Genomic DNA, 17,110 nt, shown 5'->3' on the forward strand with positions numbered 1-17,110 from the left:
GGTCAGAGCGAGAGGGAGAAGCGGGGACCCTGACTTGGGGCTCCATCCCAGGACCCTGAGATCATGACCCGAGCCGAAAGTAGATGCTGGACCGACTGAGCCCCCCAGGAGCCCCCCAACCTGTATTTTATTTTATTTTTTAAAAGATTTTATTTATTTATTTGACAGACAGAGATCACAAGTAGGCAGAGAGGCAGGCAGAGAGAGAGAGAGAGGAGGAAGCAGGCTCCCTGCTAAGCAGAGAGCCCAACGTGGGGCTCGATCCCAGGACCCTGGGATCATGACCTGAGCAGAAGGCAGAGGCTTTAACCCACTGAGCCACCCAGGCGCCCCCCAACCTGTATTTTAAATAGCTCTCTCTTCTTGAATTGTTAGGGCCCAAATACATTGCTGTTCTAGTTAATAAAATCAGATAGAGATCATTAGCTTAAAACTTTAGAGTTAAAATTAGCATAAACTTCTTTCTTTTTTATTTATTATGCATGCTAGGAAGATGAGGACATCAAAATACTTCTCTAATGAGGCATGCATTATCATGTAAATAATAATGTCTGCTCTTGACTTTTTAACCGATTGTAATCATATTCTCTTGCTTCTAGGAATTAACAACTATGGGACACAAGTGGAGAATTAAACTCTCTTATTAATGTTCAGCAGCATATTTATATCCCACACAAATTGGGGCTTAATGGCAGAAGGAGTGAGTGGAAGCATATGTAGCAAAGGTCATGATGGGGCAGTGGGGTGGGGGGGCGGGGGGCAAAGCCCACCTGTGTGTCAAAGGTGGGATCATCAGCTTATCAGAACAGGTTACTAGGAATCCTTTTGGCCTCTTGGTTAAAAATGAAGAAGTTTTGGGGACTGATGATTGCGGTTCAGACATTCTGAGACTAACACTCCCAAATGAGAAGAAATGGGCTTTCCTGGCCTCAGGCAAATGGGGAACACAGCCGTATGGGTAGACAGCTGGAGGACATGCGCACATCCTGGAACTCCAGGCCTGGGGGGCGGGGCAAGAACAAGCTTAGGTGTGGCACCTGCCAGGGTCCCAGGGACGCCCCAGTGTTGGTGCACCTGTTCTGCGTTCCTTGATAATGGGAGGCCTTTAAAACTTCTAGAAGAGCTAGGGTCTCTTCTGGAGATGGCAGCTTCACTGGGAAGAAACTTCCCTCTACAGCTCCTGGGATTGACATTAGCAAGACAAGAAACAAAATATGTGCAGCACCAGTTAAAAAATAATTACAATGGAAGATTCTGGGCACACACACACACACACACACACACACAAGCACCATTCTAGGGATCTTCAAACACATGGAAACTTGGTGAAGAGAATCCATGGAGAAGACAGGAGGTCAGAAAGTCTGGATTCTTTTAATAACTTAATTACCATTATCTTTGAATACATTCTCTTGTCTGGGGGTGTCGTAATTCATTTAGTCTCATAGTGATAAACTTTCGGGGTTCTTCCATCCTTTTTGCATAACAAACAATGCTTTGGCAAACTGCATCTATACATCTACGGCTCTCTTGGGACAAAAATTACATGCCATTGAAACGGCAACAGATGTCACCCAACTTGTTCTCCAAAAACGTTGAGAAGATTTACATGTCCACCGAAAAGTGTACGTGAATGTCTACCGGTGTTCTTGCCACTACTGGGTGTTGTAACATTTCAACTTTGGGGGCCACTCATAGTCTAAAACCGTATCTCATTGTGGTCCTGATTTGTAGTTCTTCAATTCTAAGTGCCAAGTATCTTTTCAGAAGTTCACTGGCTCTTTGCTTTCGTCTCCTCCCCCTTCTCCTCCAGAAACTTCCTGTTTGCCTGATTTCTGCTGGATCATCTATCTGGTTCTTAATGATTGGCGGGAGCTCACTTTCATTCATGCCGCAATGTTTTTGTCAGTCTTTAGCTTTAGAAATAAAGTTTTCTGAAGTTCATATTTTTTAGGTAGCTAGATGTATCAATAATTTCCCTTATGGCTTCTGAATTTTACGTCTTGCCTGGAAGGCCTTACTTTGCATCAAGATTTAAAAAGTATTCACTTTATAGAATTATCATATGATCTAGTAATTCCACTCTTAGGTGTATGCTCCAAACAGTTGACAACAGGGAGTCGGACAGACGCCTGTACACCAATGTTCACAGCAGCATTGGTCTCAATAGCCCAAAAGTCGAGACAAGTCAAGTGTCCATCAACAGATGAGTAGATGAACAAAATGTGGTCTGTCCCTATGATGGAATAGTATTCAGCCATAAAAAAATGGATGAGATTTTAATATGTGCTACAACACGGATGAACTCAACATTATGCCAACTGAAATGAGCCAGTCACAAGAGGACAAATATATGATTCCATACCCAGGAGGCGCCTAGAAGAGGCAAATTTGTAGAGACAGAAAGTAGAATCGTGGTTACCAGGAGCTAAGGAAAGAGGGGAATGGGAAATTATTATTGAACGCGTACAGAGTTTCTGTTTGGGATGACAAGAAAGTTCTAGAGACACATAGTGGCAATGACTGTGCAACACTGTGAACGTACTTATGCCATGAGTCTGGCCTTTCTTTCTTTACTTCTCTCTGTCTTTGCTCGATGCATTTGCTCATCTTCTACTTTGAGTCACCATGGTTTAAATCCTTCTTCCATGTATCACAGTGAGTTGGAAGTTTTGTTTTTTTTATTTCAATCTGAGAGATTTTTAAAAAATGAAATTATGTTTATTTCATTCACTTCTACTGTTAGACGTTTGGGCTTAATTCTGTAATCTTGTTTTAGCTCTCCTGATTTTTAAAATATGTAAACACATGAGTTTTTCATTTGATAATTTCGAAGATTTATATTCATATTTTAGTACCTCGAGGGGTCACCTCACAAATTGAAATACTAAGCATGTCAATGACTGTATGATAATCCAACTTATGATAAAATCCTAATTTACTTTTATCATTTCCTTTTGTTATAAATTTGGATTGCTTCTACTGTTTTGTGAATGTGGGGTAACGTTCTCATCAACATCCTCGGGTTCGCATGTTCTCTTCCTATATTTCGGATTCTCTCCAGAGAATAGATTCAAAGGATGGAATAATGATGTCAAAGAATTTTAATGCTGCAAACTCCTGATCTCTATTGTAAAATTATTTTCCATACATTCTGTGACAATTTATACTCCAAACATTCACATAATTGGGAAGAAAAAAAGTCTTAGTTAATAGAAGAGATTTGCCAAATCTTAGCCTTAAAGCCAAAAGAGCTTTGGGATGAAAGTGCCCGCTAGGGTTGGCATTCTGAAACAAGTTACCAGAGAGAGTTCCATAGCCAATTAGCTTCACTTCCATTGAATTTTGGACTTGTTTTCTTGATGAAGGATGTCAGAGATGGCATCTTTCCTAATTCTGTGGATTTCTTATACCACGAATAGCCCTAGTAACAAGCTACTTTAGTCTTTTTTTAAATTGCAGTGGAAAAAGAAGAGTGTTCTGTAGATCTTTGAAACAAAGACAAAGGGTTTAATTTCTGGAAACTTCTATATAAGCCCATCAAGTTATCACCAGGGTGTAACGATGTGCAAATCAAGAAATTAATTGAGGAAAAATCACATCATGGCAGTTCTGGCTTCTATTTCACACCAACAGGGCTTAGAAGTTCTTGCAGGAAGTGGCTTGGCACCTAGAGTGTCACTGAGTGACTTGGGGCTCGCTTCTCTAGGCATAGGACTTTCATAGTCCGCGGAATAGAAAGTCTCCTTTAGATTCGTTCAAGTGACATGGCGTCTTCAGACGAAAAGGAATTCTGGGTATTTGGTTTGTTCCTCACTTCTGTAATCTTGCTTCTTTACATAAACTCTTTAGAGTCTCCGTGTGAACTTTCCAAAGCATTCCACAGCCGTGTGGGGTGATAAATTCTCTTTGCTGTGTCTGAAATCTTAGCCCACATAAAAGGGGAATGCACCACGCCCCCCTGTCATGGTCCAAAATCTGAAAGGGGGGGTTGAATACTATAAGGCCATGTTTCTCCACCCCTCATCTGCTCCAAATTTTGAGTAGGAAGCACATTAGATTTCTTCTGCCTATAATTTCTCCCCAGGCTGAGTATGTTCCTTGTAGGACAGGGGTCGGCAAACTCTGGCCCATGGCCCAAATCCAGCCCACTCTCTGTGTTTCTATAGCCTGGGAGCTGAGAATGGTTTTTATACTTTCAAATGATTGCAAAAAAAAAAATCAGAAGAAGATGAGTATCTAATGACATGAAAATTATATGAAATTCAAAACTCATTGTCCACAAATAAAGTTAATATTGTAACACAGCCAGGCGTGATCATTTCCATGTTATCTATGGCTGCTTTCAAGCTATAATGGCAGAATTGAGTCGTTGTGCCAAAGACAGAGATTCTGGGCCTGCAAAACCAAAAATATTTATTAACTTGACCTTTCCAGAAAGGGTTTGCTGACTTCTGTTTTATAAGAGTCATTAGATTCTGAAGGTTTGCCAGGAGCTGCTAACATGGCCCGTTTGCCCGAAGATAGAGCAACTGATCCCCAATTAAAATGATCCACTACCGTGGTCCAGACTTCATAGACCCCATAGACCTCTCCTTTTCAGTTCTTCTCTGCCCAAGTACTTTTCAACTGCTAAAAATTCTGTAGTAGGGAGCACAGCAGGCTAAGCGTGTGAGTGTAAATAAGGTTGTAGTGAGCTGATGTCTCCAGAAATACGGTCTAGATGGCGCGTCTCAAACTTTAACATGCATTTCTATTCCCCGGAGCTCTTACTAAAATGCAGATTCTGATTCGGCGGGTCTAAGGTGGGCCTGGCGTTCTACCTTTCTGCCAGGCTCCCAGGTGATGCTGCCGCTGTCCGTGCACAGCCCACACTTGCGGTGGCCCGTGTCTACGCCGCCAATGTCTGGTTCTTCAACTGACTTCGTTCGTTGCCTTTTCATCTCTGAATGTCTGTAATATTGAAAAAAAAAAAATTTCCTAAATTGTGATGGATGGCTTTTATGTTCTATCTTATCAATCATCTCCTTAACCTCATGACTTACATCTCTTATTATAAATGGACTTTTTTCTAGAACTCAGATAGTAACTCTCTCTTATTTAGAACAAATCATGCGCTGGGCTCAGTTTGCCTTCAGACCCCTAATTCTTTTGTCTTTTCTCATCCCTTCTTTTCTTATGGGCCCCAGGTGTAAACCTCCTCAGCCTTCCTGCTCTTGTCTTACTTCAGGGATCAATCCCCATTCTGGTTTTCCCCCTCACCCTTGGGCCTCTACAAGACCCTGTGCACTCCAACCTGATGAACACAGGAGTCTTAAAGAACCTTAGGGAACATCCACTCCAGCTCCCTCATTTTGCGGGTGAGCACACCGTGACCTAGAGAACAGAGGTCACGCTCCCAAGGTGACCACCTTTCAGCCCTTGAACTTGGCTCTCTCAAGCCTCGTCCGCCTAAAAAGTCATCAACAAGGAATTGTTCAGTTGGCCTCAGGGTACGTCTGTGTCACACTTCCCTGCTAACATATTTGCAGTGAAGCAGGATCTTTCTGGAGTGATTCTAATGGTCATGGCTCCAGATACCATGATGGGGTGGCTGGGGACAATAGCTTGGATGCTCTGGGCCTTTTTCTCCCACCTCAAATCTACACCAGAAGGGACTGTTCCCTTGGCTTCCGGCTCTAGAGAAATGGAGGTAAAATTCACATAACCTAAACTTTAAAAGAACAATTCAGGGGCATTTGGTAGATTCACAATGTTAGGCAACCATCACCTCTATCTTGTTCCAAAACATTTAATCAGCTCAAAGGGAAGCGTGTTAGCATTTACTTCTCATTCCCCCTCCCCCAGGCCCTGGCAACCGCCAGTCTGTTTTCTGTCTCTATGGATTGGCCTGTTCAGGACATTTTATGTAACTGGAATCATACATCAGACGACCTTTTGTGGTTGGCTTCTTTCACCTGGCGGAACGGATTTGAAGTTCATCCACGTTGTATGTATCAGTGCCTCCTTCCTTGTTATGCCTGAATCGCCTTCTGTTGGCTGCATCTACCATGATTTATCCATTTGTCCATTGATGGACATTTGAGTTATTTTGACCTTTAGGCTGTCATAAACAGCGCTTTGGTAAACACTGCTGGACAGCTGTCTGCTTGAACCCCCGTTTTCAACTCTTCTGGGTAGACACCTAGGTGTGGGATTACTGGGTCATCTGACGATTCTACATTCAGCTTTTTGATCTGGATTTCATTTTAGTGGTTTTGCTCTTCTCCCATGCTATCACACGGTTTCACAATAATAAGGACGAATGATAACTAATCAGGCACTGGAGAAGTAGCTCACTATTCAGTATCTTCGCCACCAAAGGCCTTAAGCCACATCAGTCAATTTCCATTTATATTGTTATCTTCCCCGTCCACAACTTGACACGGCAGTTTCTGAAGGGCCAGAGATTAGCCTCACACCGGCAAGTAGGCAAGTGAATGAGAGAAAACACAGAGCCTGGATAACTTTCCAGTTGCCTCTAAACCATCCAGGATCGGGGCTGGCCTCACAGGCTTGGTTCAATGCTCTGCTGGCTCTGTCTTGGAACATCTTTATCGTTTTTGAACACCGGCCTCACATTTTCATTTTCCACTGGGCCCCATACATGATGTAGGTGGCCCTTCCGAGAACTGAGAGTTTCTGTCTTGTGGCCATCCTGTACTCTGAATGACAAATTCGAAATTCTAAAATAAATTCTAAAATGGGAATGAAAAAAGCTACGTCTGTCACTCAAGCTGGAAGCCTTCCAAATGTGGGTGGCTACCAAACAGAACCGTAATAGACAACTCAATTATATTTAAAAACACAGACCACAGACCAAAGCCAGACCGTTTCCACAAATGAATTTGCTGTGTCTACTCTTGGTGGCCCGAGCGATGAACTCAAAGAAGCCATCAGAGGAAACTGAACCCAAATAAGGACAAAGAGCAAACACATGCCTTCTGCTCTCCCAGGAAGACCGGAGAGGTTTCCCTTCTTATGCCTTTAGGTACAACAGAGCAATGCCCCTTGTGCTTGGAAGGGCCTGGTAAAATTGGGAACTTCAGAGAAAACAGAATACTTCTGCGATCGGCTGCTAAGCCTTTCTGCCATCTTTGGGTCTCAGTCGGAATCAGGGTTCCTGGACTGAAGGAAAAATAAACATGTTACTGATAAGCCCAAAGCCTACCCTGCCCTTTCCAGGACAAGCAGGGAGGGTAGGGCCTGGATTTTTCCTAAGATAAGAGTAAACAGGTTTTTAGTTCAGGATAGAATCACAACTGCGGAAAAGCCAATCGGGCCTTGTTATCTGCTCTATCTGTTGGCTTTCAGCCCACTTCAGTGATTGCTCAATTGGGACGTCTTTAAAGAAATCTGGCCAACCACACCCTTTTCCCAAACTTGCCCTCGTGAAAACAACCGGCAGAAGATGCCGCCTCCGTCTTTGTTACAAGTGGCTCTGAGAAGTATCGTAGGAGACGGGTCCTGGAGGAGGGTGATTAGCCTAACTGTCCGGTCCAGAGGCTTTCCAATAAACCAGATGAGCAGTGATGTGGTTACGTAATCGTAGGGCCCGGGTCAGGGAGGCATCAGGAACGGCAATTGACAATTTGCCATCAGGCCACAGTTTGGGAGGAACCCCCATCGGGAGGAGCCAGGTTGGATACCAAAAGCAGAAGGACTCACTTTTGTAGGGAAAGAAGAGGGGGGAGGGCACCTGGATGGCTCAGTCGGTCAGGCGTTCTGCTCTTGGATTTGGCTCAGGTCCTGATCTCACGGCTCATGGGATCGAGCCCCACATCAGGCTCTGAGCTTGGTGGGATGCTGCTTGGATATCCTCTCCCTCTATCCCTTCCCCCGTACTCACTTGTGCTCTCTCACTCTCAAATAAATAAATGTTAAAAAAAAGAAAAGAAAAGAAAGGAAGAGAGAGGGGTGTTTGGCAGTGGTAAGAAATACATTTCTGTGGTTTCTTATAAGGAGTTTTTTATACGTTTCTAAGAACATCCGTCCACATCCCTGAGTGCCTTTAACTGTTCATAGCCTGAGTTAGAAACAAAAATAAAAGGCATAAGGTGGAACTAACGAGGGCAGGCTCACCCATAGTCCCTGATGTTCTTGAGTTTTGTGGGAGGGAGCATCTGTAGTGGTTTTGCGTTCTACTCTCAGGCTCCGTGTGCAAAGCCTGGCCCCGTTCTCACACAGTCCTTCCTGCAGCGGGACAGACCCCGGGAGCACTGACCTCCTTGCCTTCTGGGCACGTGAATTCATTATGGGCTGTGGTCAGGGGCACCCTATGGACCCCCCGCCCATTCTTTGCCTATGTAATCTTCCTCCAGTTTTAACAATCCTCGTCATTCTGGTCTGTCTGGAATTGCTTGAACTTGCTTCTGTTGGAAGGTAAAATGAGATTATAGTTGCTTTTTTTACTTATCTGTCCCCCGCCCTCCCCACCAAAATGTATTCCTTGAGGGCAAGAGTCTCATTATACTGACCATTGTGTTCCCAGGGCCCCGGACAAGCTTGGCACACAGTAAGTGCAAATGTTAGTAAATGTTTCCTGGGGTTTTGCCAGATGAATGAAGCAGAGACCCTTTCAAGACCTTTCAAGCATAGTATAGTGTCATGCTTCAGAGGGGGAGCTTACAGGACTGGGTTACTGGGGTCCCAGCTCTGTGTCTTTCTCCTTGGGACTGTGTCTGAGTTACTTAGCCTTCCTGGGCCTCGTTTTTACCATCTGTACATTGGGTCTACTGATAAGCTCAGTTTTCCAAGGTTGTGGACATTAAATGAGTTAAAACTTTGACCATTGCCTGGAAAATGGTAGGCACTCAACCGCGTTAACTCTCATTACTAGTTACAAAACTGTACTGATGACCTACTTCTGGGTTCTTGTAACCTCGTCCCAGCCCCACTGCTCCCCAGCGAAGCAGTTGTTCGATAAAATATTTCCTCCCCATCATTAAATATCTCATCATCTCCCTTATGATCATTGAATTACAAAGGGCAAAAATCCCTATAGGAACGAATGTCTCCAAATCCACACTCAATAAGGCTAATGTTTAATAAATACCCGACTGGCCAAAAAAAAAAAAAAAGTGGGAGGATGGACTTTTGGAGCCACTTGAATCTCTCAATGACCTGAGCATTTATAACATATAGTGAGTTTTGATGAATCATTTTCAGTTATTCAACACAAAAAGGATTTGCTCGTACATGGCCATATTGGAGTAGATTTGGTTGCCATTCCATATTGTCCATTAATTCTACACTAGAAAATGGGAACAAAGTCAAAATCATGAGTTAAGGGTCACAAAGAGCATGCTTTCTGCCATCTCCGCCACTTCGGAAAACGTCTGCCCGTGTCCTTGTGGAAAACGTGCAAAGTCATAAATACGCCAAGTGTGTCTTGCTGTGTTATTCTGAACACGCCTCTTATGGGGCCGGGGAGGTCTAACTATGAATTATGCTTCATGTTCAGGGGAGAAGGTCCCAGCAGGGAGCTGACTTCTACCACAAGAGCAACCCGGATCAGGAAGCCGGTGGACGAGAGCCTGGGACTTGGCTGGTGAGTGTTTGCGCTGAAACGGCTGTTACACAAATCCGTTCATTCGTGTGCCCCGAGGCTGTGGTCTCTTGAGGGGCTCCGAGATGCCAGGCAGCGGTCACCCCTGACCGCCATCCAGCAGCACCAGCTTGTGTCCCTGGTAACCACCTATGTCACCAGACTTCTCGAACAGTCTGCGAACAGAGGTCTAGCCTCACTGAATGAGGGAAGAAAAAGGTAAGAGAGAGGCAGGTACGTGTGAAATGGTCTGAGTCGTGAAAAAACCGGAAATCCCACTCGGGAATAAGACTGGAGGAAAAGACCCTGCAGGGGCGCCTGGCTGGCTCAGCCCATGGAGCAGGCGACTCTGGATCTTGGGATTGCGAGTTCGAGCCCCACGTTGGGTGTGGAAGTTAAAAAAAAAAAACAAAAGAAAAGGCGGGGGGATCCGCAAGTTAGCAGAGGTTACATTGGGCTTTTATTTTGTAGCTGATTTTTATTGTCTCCTTGATGCGTGTCTGTATTTTCTTCAAATGTCTATAAAAAAACGTAGGCTGCTATGATCATATAAAAAGGGACTCGGTCCTGTTTAGAAGACTCTCCCTATGATTGGGGGAGAACCAGTCTGCAGCCACATGTCCAGGGCCACATGTGATGGAGAGGAAACCCGCCAGGCCTCCTGCGAGCCAGGCCGGCTCCTGGGGCCTCGCTGGAAGTCCTGGCAGCAAACTCCACTCTGAAGGGCTCTGCTCCTTTGCCTGCTGGGAGCTCCCCGCGAAGGCACCCCCATCCTCTCCTATCAGCCTCCTCAAGGGAGGCCGACTAGGCCACACCGGAAGCTGGGGGCAGAGCTGTCCCGGGAAGGAAGCTGGGTGTGCTTCGAAGCCCCCTGTTGGGCTAGTTACTCCCAGAGGCCCACAGGCTACAGAGGGGGTCCCCTGACCCGTGGAGACCGGTGGCAGCAGCACCTCCCTGTTGTGAAATCTTGTGTTTTGCTGGTCAACCTTAGCTCAGTCCCTCAGTAAGGGGAACGCCCCGTGGCCTCAGCTGGGGGGCCTGAACAGTCTCCTGGCTTCGCGAAGAGGGACAAGGTTATGATTTCATAAAAGCTCCTGCTCTTCGGGTGGAAGATTAGACTTGTGCTGGACGTTTTCACTTTCTTACGAACTCGTCGGTTCTCCTTTTGCTTTGGGAAAGCGTGTTTACTGGGTGTCCTAACGTATCGCTTCTTTTCGAAGTTCTAATGTGGAAAATAATGGTTGAGGTATCGATACCCATGGACTATCCACTGAACCCGTCAAAGGATATGGCATTTGTAGCGATGCTAACGAGTTCAGAAAATAGGGTTTGAAGGGCATGAGGAGGAGGAAGAGGAGGAGGACAAGTTGAAGGAAATCGCCATCCAGGGAGAGTTATCTAATGAGTCCGGAGATTTCTCATCTGACCCAAGAGCCTCCTTCCCCATCTGCTCTACTCTGATGTGCTGTTATTTCTTGTCTGGCCTTCTGTCCGGCCACCTCCAAGGTTTCTCTCTGTGGAAGTATCTCATCTGCCCTACTCACCCCGAGCTCCTCAGGGGCACGTGCTGGGCCGCCCTCGTTTTTTTCAAGTCTTCGTGGCTTATCTTCCTCCTTTGGAAATTTACGTTCTCTTGGGTTTGACCCGAATCCTGTGAGAACCCTTCATTTCCTTGTTTAAATATCTAATTCCTGGTCCTTGGGGGTTCACCTGAAAGAAGCTGGGGGGGGGCAGGGGGTGTATGTGGCCTTTCCTCTCTCAGAATGGGATCAGGATCAAGACAGAAATAAAGACTCTAAGGAAAACCTGCGGTTTCAAAATCTGGACCCAGAACTTCATGTGGCGGAAGGGTGGGGCGTAGGGGTGAGACCGAGGCCTGGGGCAGCCTGTGGAGGAACCACTAGAAGTCGCCCGCTCCTTTCCCGCATGGTTCCAAACTCAAGAACTCTGCAACTTGGTAACTCTGAGGAAATGAGGATAAAGATCTCTGTGTGAAGGGAATGGGAACCAGGCACGCCAAAGATGGCAAGAGACCTAAATTTGACCTAAAATGAGGAAGACCCCGGGGCTGGAGTCTAGAATAAGAAGAGGAGGCAACAACCAAGAAGAAGGAACTAAGAATTGGGAATGTTCGGGAATGTTCGGGAACTTTAGCCTGAGGGCAAGACTGCCACAGGATATGGGACTGGGCCCTGAGCTATTTCACTCAGATGTTCCCGGGAGGCCCAGGCCTGAAAGGCTGGGGTGTCTGCGCATTTTAGATTGTTCTATAGTCATGACCTTCGTTTCCAGCGTGTGAGAGCTGTTTGTCGGCAGCTCTTGGTAGGATTCTGAACGTGTTTATTTGGCTGGTCTTCATATTGCCTCACTTCCAGCAAATTCCAGAACTTTCACAGATCTCTGGGAGTACAAGGATCTCTTCGAAAAGCCTTTCACTCATTCTTGGAAACAAACTTTCCTGAAAATAAAAGTCGACAGGACATACATCTGGTTTATGTACCAGAAAGGCTCTCGTGTCTTTTAGCGGCGCACCATTTTTCTCAGAGAGATCTGGAATGAATTCCAGGAAGAAGCAGCAAGGCTCTCCGGGCACAGTTTTGAGGCGTTCCTTCCCCACAAGCTCTTTTCCATGCGGAAATGCTGCTGGACCGGGAGCTGATTCATCCGCGGTGTATCTGTACAAGCCGTGCGCTCTGCACACACTGAAAATAAACCACATTGACCCGAAGTCCCAGCAGTGGGGGCCGTGTGAAAATGGGTGCTGATGCTTTCTCTCTCACAGCCTCTTCACCCTCCCTCCCAACCCTCAAAAGAGCAGCTGACTCCAGGGAACCCCTAGTTTCACTAAGATGACACATTCAGTTTGATGAAAACAGACTCCCACTTTCCCCCCAAAGGCACACGCTCCTGCACTGTTCTAGCTTTGAAAATAAACTTGGGGAAGAGAATTTCCAAAGACCCCTTGGGTTTGAGAAAGACCCACGTGGCAAATTACCTTTCCTCTGTCTTAGCAAAAAGCAAGAGTTCAGAGAAAACCTGGAACCCCATGACGTCCCCCCCTGACAGTGTCGACTTCTGCCCAAGGGGGTGCTGTGTTCAGAACAAGGGCCAAACCAGGTCACCGTGGCGGTGCTCAGGCGTGTGGACCACGTGGCTGTCTGTATTCCATTTGCAGCTTTGCCTCTAAGCCCCTTTGGGTTAACCTCTTCCCTTTGGGGGGTGAAAACCAAATCAAATAACGGTGAATGGTTAGCATCAGAGGATTTAAGAATCTTCCCCTGTGTGGGTGCTCATGAAACTAACTAGGAGAATAGAGCCACCGTGTGCTGTCATTACCGTCTAGGTCCTTGCCTGATGCTGTGTTTTGTTCCCTTAAAGCTTCTAATGGTCCCAGTAAATCAGAGCTTTGACATTACCCATCACTTTTTGCAATCCGAACGCCCTGCGCCCTAATCTAGGATGGGTCACGTCCAACAGTGGATTTACTTTTGATCATATTCTGTGGCGTCTTTCCACCCTTCGCAGTTCTGGTTCAGCTTACAACTGGCTGTTCCCGAAGTTTCCACTGGTCTCCTTAAGGGTGACCAAAGGAACGCCTCGCACGCAGAGACAGAAGGCCTACAATGGGGTGTGCCAGACCTAAAAACAGTGTCTAGGAGTTAGCAGCAAAGTAAAACCACCCCCAAGCCCCATGCTGCTTTTCCTTGGGCAGGTTCTCAGCTGCTGTGAACTCGTGTTCCTCCTTCTCTCAGACTCACCCTGGCATCATGGTGAAGGCCATTGGCACTGATCCCTCCTATGTATCTTTAAGCACCTTGCACAGTTTTCATTCCAGCATGTTTCTCGTCGTTTGGGTGTTCCCCTCCCACAAAGATTTTATTTATTTATTTGATAGAGAGAGAGAGCACAAACAGGGGGAACAGCAGAGGCAGAGGGAGAAGCGGGCTCCCCGCTGAGCAGGGAGCCTGATGCAGGACTCGATCCCCGGATGTCAGGATCATGACCTGAGCCAAGGCAGATGCTTAACTGACTCAGCCACCCAGGTGTCCCTTCCTTGTAGTTTTATAACAATTTCTCCACTTGTCTGTCGCATCTAACATCCAGCACCCTCTCTCGTCTGTGATTGGGTATATTCTTAACTAGTATCCAATAAATGCTTTCTACTCATAATTCCCACAGAACAAGGTTTCTGAATGTCAGCTCTATTGACATGTGGGGTCAGATCCTTCTTTTTGGGGGGGCTGTACGATGTTCAGAAGCAGCGCTGGCCTCTACCTGCTAGATGCTGGTAGCAGCTCCCTGCTCTCACCCTCCCCTCCCCACTCCCAAATTGTGGTAATCAAAAATGCCTCCAGAAATTTCATCTGGCAAACATTCCCTTGGGGGCAGAGTGCAAAATCCCCCCTCTGCTCTAGGCTAAGACTACAGATGCCGGGGCAGTGATCAGACCCTACCAAGCTGTCAAAACTGCCTCCCTCCTTATAACAGATATCATTAATATTTGGCCAATGTAGCCTCCAGATTCTACTTTAATAGCATATTTTCAAATCTTAGTAAAATCCAAGTTAAAAACAAAGATCCCTGAGAGGTAGGTTTACTTGTAGGTTGTCTAGAGTAGTAATTAAGAGCAGAGTGTTGAACCTACCACCTTCAGTCTGAAATTCAATTCTCCCAGATACTTTCTGTCTAATTTTAGGAGACTCACTTGTCTCACTGGGCTTCCTCATCTGAATAATAATCCAGGCCATCTAAATCATGATCTAGAATAATAGTGCCCAACTTGCCAGAGAAGGTTGTTGAGAGGGTTAATATTTGAGTTAAGCCTGGAAAAGCTCTCAGAAGAGTGCCCTGCACAAAGTGAATTAGGTAGAAACATCAGCTCAAAGCCAGAAGATCAGATTTTCAAGAGACTTTCAAATGAGAGCACTTTTTTTTTTTTTTAAGAACTATTTGGAAGCTTTAAGTTTCCGCTGCCAAACAGATCAGAGTAGAACCTACAAAATGTGCAAAACATCTGATATCGCCAATATTTTAGCATTGAGTTTTGAAATTAGGGTCAGCTCTCTGTTTCTACTCTCAAGACCTGACCTTCCCTCAGCTGTGATTCCAAGTACTTATTTTAGAAAAAAGAGATACAGTGAGTCTCAGTAGATAAGAGCCTGGGAAGTCTCACAGCGTCTTGGGCGCACTCGTCATCGGATTCATACCTACTAGAAGCAAAATCCCAGAGGAAATCGTTTGGCCACCATTTTTGATGAACGCATTCAAGTTGCTTCGTTGCACTCTGGGACATTGAGCCGTTAATCTCCAGGGAACTTCTCTTTTTTAAATTTTCTTCCCTTTTTAAAATATAAAGATAAAAAAAGTTTAAAAGTTGAACAGAGGTCATGCCTTTGTTCACACTGTGCTGCGGTTTGGGGAGACTGAAACGAAAGTTCCATGTTCAGGGGTCAGTGCAGGCCAGGACACATGGGTAAGCTTCTGTAGATATTAGCCCTTAGTGTTCCTAATATTTCAAAACCATTGAGGAATTGATACTCTTTCAAGCAGGTTCATGTTCCCAAGCTCATGTGATAGTAAGAGCATTATTCAAAAATTGGGGGAAGGTGATTAGAGCCCCACTCTGGAGAGAAGGTGACCAAGACAAAAACACAGTGAGGACTTTGCTGGATTTAGCACCAGCTAGACCTGGGACAGGATCTCAAAGACCCTGAGGCCTGTGTGTCTTTTTATTGATTTATGTATTTTTTTGATTAGTGCTTCTTGAAAATTAATGTGTCTTCCAGTGACCTGAAAATCATGTTAAAATGCAGATTCAAAAAAAAAAAATGCAGATTCCAATTCAGCAGACATGGCCATGGAAGGCTGAGATTTTGCATTTCTGAAAAGCTCCCAGAAGATTCGGAGGCTGCTGGCGCACACACCATCCTGTACTTAGAAGAGCGAGGGTCTATAACTGATTGCCTCAACCTCTGGCATTTTCTGAGGACTTGATGCTAATTTTCACTAGAATTCAAGAAGAAAGAAGCGTGCAAAAGTTTCATAAAACATATCATGGGGATCACCTCCCAAGTGATTATCTTCCCACCACCATGAAGTTCCGTGGAAGCTGTTACAAAATACGCGTTGCCCTTTATAGCGTCAGTACAAACAGGCATCCCGAAATTTTGCCACGGCCCATAGTCAACCAACTTTTCTGTGCTATTGGCTGAATGGAAGTCCAAGGGGACCCACAGAAGTCCCTCCGCTCCTTCTGCCTCTTCACTCCGAGCCAATAAGCTCACTCACAAAGCGGGGGGGGGGGTCCCATCAAAAAGAACATCCCTCTTTCTTCTAAAGACTGAGTGCTCCCTCTCCGTATACACTCGTTTTTCATTTATGCAGATATTTCAGCTATTTTAATTTCGTTGTGTAACCTAGGTCACCTAAACCGAATTCCCTAAGAACTCATTCCAACTTGTGTGTCACATTTCATACCATACCTGAGCTTTCCACAGATCACGTGGCAGAAAGAGCAGTCAGGTGTTTGCAGGGAGGGCGGCCCTCTTCGATCCAAGACAGCCAGGCTGCCCTAAACAGTGGGGGCAGATACATAAGGAAGGTTCAAGTGCAGTTTCAGAAAATCAACTCATTTCTCTCTCTCTTTCTCTCTTTTTCTTTTTCTGTTTATGTGTGTGTGTGTACTTTTACTTTCAGATTGAACTGTCTTTGCCTATTAAGGGGGAGATCAGCAAGCTTTTTTGGGAAAGGTCCAGATAGTAAATATTTTTGGCTTTACAGGCCATAGGGTCTCTTCTGAAAGGACTCACTGTTGCCCTCCAAAGAGCTCAAAATTTGCTACATGCGAGATGTAAACAATGGAGGAGGGCCGTGTGACAAATCGACTTTATTCGTGGACACCGAAATTAGAATTTCCATTAATTTTCCCTTGTGGCAAAATAGCATTTTCCTTTTGATTTTTCTTTTTCCCATTTAAAAATGTAAAGACCATTCTCAGCTCTCAGGCTGTATGAAGACCGGCCGGTAGGATTTGGCTCATGGGCCCTGGTTTGCTGACCTCTACATTAGAGTCATTTGAACCCAGCCAAAGGCAACAGTCTTGTATATTGTAATGTTAGAAGTTAGATGTAGAATATTCTTCCAGATTTCCTGCGTTTATGATGGCAGCTTGAAAGGAAACCAAAGCTGTGTGCTGGGAACTGTTCTAAGTGTTCTGCAAATGTTTTTTTTCATGTTAGCTTTTGGTATATAATACATTCTCATTTCCTAGGGCTGTTTAGTTTGTGAATGTGAAACCTTCAACTTCCTGTGTCAACTTCAAGTAGCTAGGTTTTCCTATTTGTTTAAATTCCTTTAGTGGAGCGCTCGTTTCGGCAGCACATATAATAAATTCCTCTAGTGGACTCTCACCTTGTATTTATTTATCTGAGTTCCAAAGGCTGACCATATTCATAGCAAGAGTTTGGAAATGTAAGTAGTCATTTTCTGCAAAGGAATATATTCTGACCGATGCATTTTACTGAA

This window comes from Martes martes (assembly GCF_963455335.1).
Source record: "Martes martes genome assembly, contig: scaffold_84, whole genome shotgun sequence".
NCBI lineage: Eukaryota > Metazoa > Chordata > Mammalia > Carnivora > Mustelidae > Martes > Martes martes.